Source organism: Salvia hispanica, chromosome 1 (assembly GCF_023119035.1).
Source record: "Salvia hispanica cultivar TCC Black 2014 chromosome 1, UniMelb_Shisp_WGS_1.0, whole genome shotgun sequence".
Taxonomy (NCBI): Eukaryota; Viridiplantae; Streptophyta; class Magnoliopsida; order Lamiales; family Lamiaceae; genus Salvia; species Salvia hispanica.
The window spans coordinates 18,068,528-18,077,442 of record NC_062965.1 but is presented as its reverse complement, the minus strand read 5'-3'; positions in this window follow the sequence as shown (position 1 = coordinate 18,077,442).

Below are 8,915 nucleotides of genomic sequence, written 5' to 3'. Positions count from 1 at the left end.
GAGTTTCACAACCTCACTCAGGGACGCCTGTCCGTGACCGAATACGACCGCGCGCTTTGTGACATGACCCGCTATGCGCCGGAACAGACAGATACTGACGAGAAGCTGGCCGATAAGTTTCGTGAGGGCCTAAGGCACGAGATTAGGATGGCATTGGCAGTCCGTGGGACCCTTACGTACGCCGAGGCGCTGGCCCTCGCATTGGATGTTGAGGCAGCGATGCCCAAGGAGAGGAGCGCGGGGAACACTACGCTGGCACTACCCCCGCCACGCCCTAACCATGATAAGAGGAGGTGGGATGAGAGTAGGACTCACTACGATAGCAAGCGATACCGCCCCACCCAGAACCGACCGCCGTACGGAGGAGGGCAGACTTCGTTCAACCCAAGGAGCGACCCCCGGGCCAGGCCACCCCAATGTAACGTTTGCGCCAAGTACCATTTTGGGGAGTGTAGAGGACCGAACCCGACTAGGTGCTTCAACTGTGGAGGGAACGGTCATTTCTCGAGGGAGTGTCCGAGCAAGAATATGGGAACCGGGTCGAGGCAGAACCATCAGGGTTTCCGTCAGCAGCCGAGGGCGCCACCAACGGGCTCGGGAGCGAACCGGGATCAACCCCAGCGGCTGCAGCAGCCTGTCCGCCCAAGACTTCCCGCCCAGGCTAGAGCGTACGCCATGAGTCAGAAGCAGCCCAGGATTGAGCAAGGAAACCACGAGAGTGGAAATTTGGCAGGTATAGGCGAAATCCTCGATACCCCTATTGTTGTGCTTTTTGACACGGGCGCATCGCATTCGTTCATATCTGAGTTGTGTGTGCATACCTTGAGCTTGCCTGTTAGAAAATCTGAACATAGGATGATGGTGTCCTCACCAGTAGGAGGGATAGTAGAGATTTCCCGATTTTGCTCGAACGTAGAAATCGTACTAGGAGAACTTAAGTTAGTTGCTTACGATCTGCGAGTTATGGCGATGAGAGATGTCGACGTAATCTTAGGAATGGACTGGTTAACCGCGAACTTTGCGACGATTCGTTGTAAGGAGCGACAGATATCCCTACAAGCTCCGGGTACGGAACCCATCGTGTACCACGGAATCTCGATGAACCGGCGAACCGCCATAATCTCCGCGTTACAAGCCACCGCCATGTTGAAGAAAGGACGCCCGGCCTACCTTGTCTATCTCCACGGAGAAGAGAAGGAGGAAAGGAGGCTCGAAGACGTCGCCGTCGTACGAGATTTTCCAGACGTTTTTCCCGAGGTGTTACCTGGACCGCCGCCGGATAGGCAGTTAGAATTTACGATCGACCTTGAACCTGGAGCCGCACCCGTATCCAAGGCACCGTACCGAATGGCGCCTAAGGAATTGGAGGAACTAAAGATACAGCTACAAGAGCTCATGGATTTAGGTTTCGTTAGGCCCAGTGTTTCGCCATGGGGCGCACCGGTGCTCTTCGTTAAGAAGAAAGACGGGTCAATGAGAATGTGTATCGACTATAGAGAGTTGAACAAATTGACCCTCAAGAACAAGTACCCACTGCCGAGGATAGACGACCTATTCGATCAACTCCGAGGAGCCGGCGTGTTTTCTAAGATGGATTTAAAGTCCGGATACCACCAGCTGAAAGTGCGAAAGGAGGATATACCTAAGACCGCATTCCGTACCAGATATGGTCACTATGAGTTCGTCGTGATGCCGTTCGGTCTGACGAATGCCCCAGCAGTGTTTATGGACTTGATGAACCGAGTTTTCCACCCGTACCTAGATACGTTCGTCCTAGTGTTCATAGATGACATTTTAGTCTACTCGAAGGACGAGAAGGAGCACGCGGAGCACCTACGAATCGCGCTGGAGACGTTGAGGACGGAAAAGTTGTACGCCAAATTCAGCAAGTGTGAATTCTGGCTGAGAGAAGTGAACTTTTTAGGACACATCGTGTCGGCAGAAGGAATCCGAGTGGACCCCGCCAAGGTTGAGGCGGTACAACAATGGAAGTCGCCATCGACACCGAACGAGATTCGGAGTTTCCTGGGCTTGGCAGGATACTACCGAAGGTTCATAGAAGGGTTCTCCAAGATAGCGAGACCGATGACCCAACAACTCAAGAAAGGAATCAAGGTGAACTGGACGCCGGAGTGTGAAGCGAGTTTCCAACTCTTGAAGGAAAAGTTGACCACCGCACCAGTGTTAGCTGTGCCAGAGCTTGGAGTGAACTACGTAGTTTACACCGACGCTTCGAAGGTCGGATTAGGATGCGTGTTGATGCAGAACAACAAGGTGATCGCCTACGCGTCACGACAATTGAAACCGCACGAGTTGAACTACCCCACCCACGATTTAGAGTTAGCCGCAGTAGTGCATGCCCTAAAGATTTGGAGGCACCATCTCTACGGAGTTAGGTGTGAAATCTTTACGGACCATAAGAGTTTGAAGTACTTCTTCGAGCAGAAGGACCTGAACATGCGACAACGAAGGTGGCTCGAGCTGGTGAAGGACTACGATTGTGGCATCAACTACCACCCTGGCAAGGCAAACGTAGTGGCAGATGCTTTAAGCCGTAGAGACCATTCGCAACTCGCTGCTTTTCTGACAGAAGAGGAAAGTTTAGTACGGGAGTTGAGTAAGTTGCGAATAGAAGTAGTAAGGACACCCGAAACCGTGAAGGGCCGAATCGCCGCGTTAGTAGTAAAGCCTAATCTAAGGACGAGGATCGTTGCAGCACAACGGATGGATGCGAGATTGGAGGAGATTCGAGTTGAAGTAAGAACCGGTGAATCCGGAAGTTTTAGCGAGGCTTCCGACAACGCTCTCACCTTTGAAGGGAGATTGTGCGTGCCAAACGACGAGGGACTCAGGAACGAGATCATGAGCGAAGCCCACGAAACCCCATACACTGCTCACCCCGGGAGCACAAAGATGTACCAGGATCTGAAGAAGTCCTTTTGGTGGAACGGCATGAAGAGGGATGTCGCAGCATTTGTGGAGCGCTGCTTAGCCTGCCAACAGGTGAAAGCCTTACACCAACGACCGTACGGGAAGCTACAACCGCTTGAGATACCCGAGTGGAAATGGGAGCACATCGCCATGGACTTCGTGACGGCGTTGCCGAGGACCCTAAAAGGGAACACCGCGATCTGGGTGATCATAGATCGACTTACCAAAAGTGCGCACTTCATACCGATCCCCGTGACCCATGGATCGGATAGGCTAGCTCGGATCTACATTCAAGAGATCGTACGATTACATGGAGTCCCGGTGACGATTACGTCCGATCGTGACCCGAAGTTCACCTCGAAATTTTGGATTAGTCTACAGCGCGAGCTTGGAACACGCTTGAATTTTAGCACGGCTTTTCACCCACAGTCCGATGGACAATCTGAAAGAACGATACAAACTCTCGAGGATATGCTAAGGGTCGTGGTGCTCGACCGAGGCGGAAGTTGGGAGACCGCACTCCCTCTGATCGAGTTTGCTTACAACAACAGCTTCCAAGCAACGATCGGCATGGCGCCGTATGAAGCACTTTATGGAAGAAAGTGTAGATCTCCGCTCTATTGGGATGAAGTTGGCGAACGAAGGGCACTTGGACTCGATGCAGTCGAAGAGATGGTCGAAATCGTTCGACAAATCCGAGCGCGAATGAAGGAAGCCCAGGACAGACAAAAGTCGTACGCCGACGTCCGACGGACGGACTTACAGTTCCACGCTGGCGATAAAGTTTTCCTCAAGGTATCCCCGTCGAAAGGGATAACGCGTTTTGGGGTTAAAGGGAAACTGAAACCGCGTTTTATCGGACCGTACGAAATTCTTGAAGGAGTAGGACCCGTAGCTTATCGTTTAGCGCTGCCGCCCAGCCTTGGGAATGTGCACAACGTCTTTCATGTGTCGCAGTTGCGAAAATACGTGTTCGATCCGAAGCATGTGATTCGCTACGAGGAAGTTGCCGTAAACCCGGATCTGAGCTACGAGGAGCAACCCCAGATGATCTTGGATCGAAAGGTCCAAACCTCGAGAAATAAATCCACTGCCTTCGTGAAAATACAATGGAGAAACCACGGGCCCGAGGAAGCCACGTGGGAGCTTGAGGATAAGATGATGGAACTATACCCGGAACTCTTTCCATAAAGGTACCAAATTTCGGGACGAAATTTCTTTTAAGTGTGGTAGGATGTAACATCCCGAATTTCCGAACCCTAATTTTAGAGCCCTAGAATTTATTATTGATGACGTGGGAGATGTGAATTAATTTGATAAATGAATTTATTGCATGAGTTTCTTTATTGGAAGTTTGAAAAGTCAAACTTGTTGATTATGTGATGTGGCATGTGATTTATTTAAATTATGAGGTGAATTAATTGTTTAAGGGTGAGTGAGAATATTAGAGAAAATTTCCATAAATACTAGCCATTTTCGATTTTCCCCTTGATTTTTGAAGAAGAAATTCTATTTTTCCGGATTTAATTTAATTCTTGGGATATTTATCCAAATTAAATCCAAGACCCAATTATTCCTTATTTTAAAGAGGGAAAAATCGAGCCCCCCTTATTTCTTAGGTGATTTTCGAAAATCACCTATTTTGGGAAGGAAAGAATTATTTTATTTTTAGTTGATCCCTTATTTGATTTCCTTCCATACCTAGAATTTAAATATTCTACCAAATCTTTCCATACCTCAAGAGATCTTGCCTTATCTTATTTTAATTAATATTTCAAAATCCATTCCTTATTTAAAAGGCATAGAACACGCCTATTTCAATCCCTAGTTGGGAGAATTCTTATTTTTATTTTGCTCCGTGATATTTTATTCTACTCCGTAAAATCTTCAAAACGAAATCTTGGCTAATTAAGAGCCTAATTGTCGAAAACTACATGGGATTTTGCCCTAGAACTTATTTTTGGTATTTCTTCTTCCCTACTCCATAATATTGTTTTATTTAATTGTGGAGAATGAAATCTTACCAAATATTCTAAAAATCTTATTGAACTCTATAAATAAGAGAAACCCCTAAACCTAGCCCCCATAATTTTCGCCCCCCACCCATACTACACGCCCCATCTCTCTTCTCCACACTCTCTCAATTTTCTTCTACATTTCTTCAATAATCCTTCAACCTTTGAGAAGAATTAGAGTTTGAGCCTCAAGATTTTTGAAGAACCAAGTCTTTACTTCGTTTCTACCGTTCGTTTTTCTCGTAAGGTATTCTTATATTCATCTTCTTCCTTCTACTCGATTCCTCTTCTTTCTAACCGATTAATCGGTATTCTTGAACCCTCATGCATCTTATTGAGTGAAAGTGGGTTAAAAGGGATATGGAACATATGTATGTGTGTGCGCCGTGTGTGCGTGTGAGTGTGTGCGTGTTGTGCGTGTTTGTGTGGTGTGTGTATGATGGCAAAATATTCTTGTGTGACATATGATGATGTTAGATCTAGATTTGAGATGCGAATGGAACTTATGCGATGAACATGACCTTGATTGATTAATGATGCTAAAATAGATCGGTGGGAAAAGGGAAAAAATGTTGAGACATGCATGAGTTAGGAGGTTGTATTGAATCTGATTTGTGATATGTGCCTATGTGATTAAAAAGGTGAAACCTCAGTTGCGAAGCCGGATAACAAGGGAAAGAACTTACTTGAAATCTAAGCAGTCGAGGTGGGCTTTACTCTTAAACTCTTTTATGTGCAAATCTATGAATAAGGAGAAATAAGGGTAATTTAACTATTATGTCATACCTATGTCTGTTTTGTTGTGATATTGTGCGCCTGATGCCCAGTTTGAGAGTTCGCTCCATTGGGCTATAGGGCTATGGATATATTAAACGAATTCGGGTCTGAGTACGGGCCGCAAACCCTACCAGGCTGTGTACACGAGGGGATCGGGAGCCGTCCTTGCTAGTCGGCCGGTCTCGTGGGCGAAAAGTGTGGCCACACTTTCGTCGCACCATGGAAAGATTGTGATTGTGGAATTTGATGAGAAAAGTGGAGAGTTAATTGACTGGCCAGTCTATGGAAAATATATTTTGTGATACTCGTGATATTCTCTTATAACTGCTTAAAACTCGAGTTCACTTGGTGAGGGTGTCATAACTTATAAAATGTTTTGGCAATGAGCTCACTGAGTATTTCAAAATATTCAGTCTTGCATGTGTTTTCCTTATGTGCAGGTTGAACGATGACGAGCGGTGGCGGGTGTTGAGCATGATAACTAATTAAGATGGATATTTTGAACTTCAAGCGTAGTTGTGTATTCATACATAGCTGCCCTTTCTCTTGGTCGTTTTCCGCTGAAATTACTTTGAAACACTTATGATTATTTTGGATATTTTGCACTCTCCTTTCGGTTTAGAGGCCTTAGACTATCTTGTGGTTTTTATCTTGGAAACTATGTCATACTCTTGAGATTTTTTATCGTAATATATGATACCTTCCTTTTTCTTATTTAAGCTTCTAGGTTAAGTTGTTGTTTTAATGCTCTGATAGTTCCTTTAAATCTTTGGTCAAAACTCTTTAAATGAAACTCTAGCCTATGTTGAATTCTTTGAGTCCGTTTTGGTAGCAGTCGCCGCATTTATTGTACCCTAAGAAGGCGGGCTGTTACATTTTATTTGTTGGGCCAGGAGCTATTTATTTTGGGCTATCTTTCTTGCATGTTTTTATTTTCATGCCTTCATTAAGTAGCCTTCAAACCTAATGCTCCATTCTCTGCCAAATAGCATTTTTTTCATGCAGATATTCAATATATAATGCAAATAGTGATCAATTCAAAGTGACGAAAACTAGCCTATCAACACGAAATTTTCCCCACACATATTTTCTATCATTTTAAGTTATAGATTCTAATCACTCAAAATTAATTATTTTAATTTTGTATCAAAAAGAAATATCTCAAATAATAACAATAAACAGAGAGTAGTGAAGATGATGGCCCAATTTTCTTGGGGCTTCGGTGCACTTCGATCGTAAAAAAGAATTAGAAAACCCCACAGTTTAAGAAAACAGTATCAAACGAGCATATATTTTCTGCCCAATGAGAATTAATAAATAAATAAATACTCCCCCCGTCCCAGATAATTCGTCCCATTTTTCCAATTCGGTTCGTCCCACATAATTTGTCCCATTTCACTTTTGTCATTTTTGGTAGTGGACTCTATATTCCACAAACTCATTCCTACTCACATTTTATTATAAAACTAATATATAAAGATAGGATCCACATTCCACTAACTTTTTCAACCCACTTTTCATTACAATTCTTAAAACACGTGTCCGGTCAAAGTGACCCGAATTATCCGGAACGGAGGGAGTACTATATCAATTAATATGAGAGGTTCCAAGAAACGAGGATTTATATGTAGATATAGAAGTAAGGGACTTAATACATTATTTGCATTTAATAGTATCCTATTATAATAAATACCATTGGTCCCCTTGATAGATATGGTCATCAAAAACAAAGTCAACACATTTATAAAGAAATTTATAACACAACTGATGAGAACATTGCTTATAAAGTATGCTAGAATTCCTATTTTTATTCAATATTAAACCAGGCATGGTGCACATGGTATTTCTTCTAGTGGATATTATTAAATATCTATCTTTAATTATTTATTCAAAGTGCACCAATACTATGCCATGGACCATGCCCAAATACACACAATATTCAATTATATGTTTTCTTTTTTATTTTCTTATAAACCATCGCATTAATTATACAAAAATATCTTCTTTATCGCAACGTCAATTTTGTTTGACCAAAAGATGTTTATATAATTATAAAGTTGCTCCAAAGAAATATACTTAATATTTACCAGTATATATTTTCTTACTGCTAATTATTAATAAATAATAGTCTTATTTTCAATTTTGGTTCGTTTCATAAAATTAGTCTTATTTTTTATTTTAGTTCCTCTAGTAAAATTATTCTTATTTACTTAAAACTTTTCATTATTTTTCTCTCTGTATTATATTTACTTCTCTCTAATTTTTCTCTTACGTACTAGATATATAAAATGTAAATGAAAATGTTAACGGTGGATATTAAAAGAGAGAGGGCCAGCCATTCAGTAGGCGTGACAGGAAGAAATAATTGGGAGTACTATTATTGAATAATCGGACGTTGTATTATTGTCAATAATGCACATCCATTTGGAAAAATAATAAAAGTATAGTATTATAAAAAAAAATGATGGTGCAAGGTCCAGAGGCAGAGAGAAAATATTAAACACATGATAAATGCTAATGTAGAATAAATAATGCTCTAGATTTTCTCATTTATTTTATTTAAATACACATAAATGAATTACTTGTTTTGGGTGACCCATACTCAAAAATGGATTTGAGTTTGCATAAATGGTTTGGATTAATCTTTTCATTAATAAAATTGTTATTACATCTCATAAAAATAAATTTATTAAATTATTTGTTTGAAGATTCAATAAGGGTTCTGCATTTTTTTTTTCAAAAATATCCAAACTTATTAATTTTTTAAATGAAGGAGAAACGTCCGAATTGTGTTTTCTCATTATTCAATAATACAATAAGTATTTGTTATATATATCCATTGTGCAAATATGCCGTCATGGTGATTTTATATCTATTCACACAAGTGGATGTACCTATCCTTCTACTGAGAAAATTGTATAACTCACCTACCCTTCCAATATGTGCTAGATCACAATTTTGACTTTCTTTTCAGATATAATAAATGTTGTTAACCTCGTTTTTCTAATTAAAAAATTCACATACTTTTTGACTGAGATGAATAATTCAATAATAGCACATGGTTCACACTATATTGCCACGTAATTTTGTCGCTCAACTAGCCAATTGGCCTTTGTCCTTTGTCCTTTGTCCTTTGACCATCGAAAAAGTTAATAGGCTTTTCTACAAAAATATCTACACATTAACAATAAA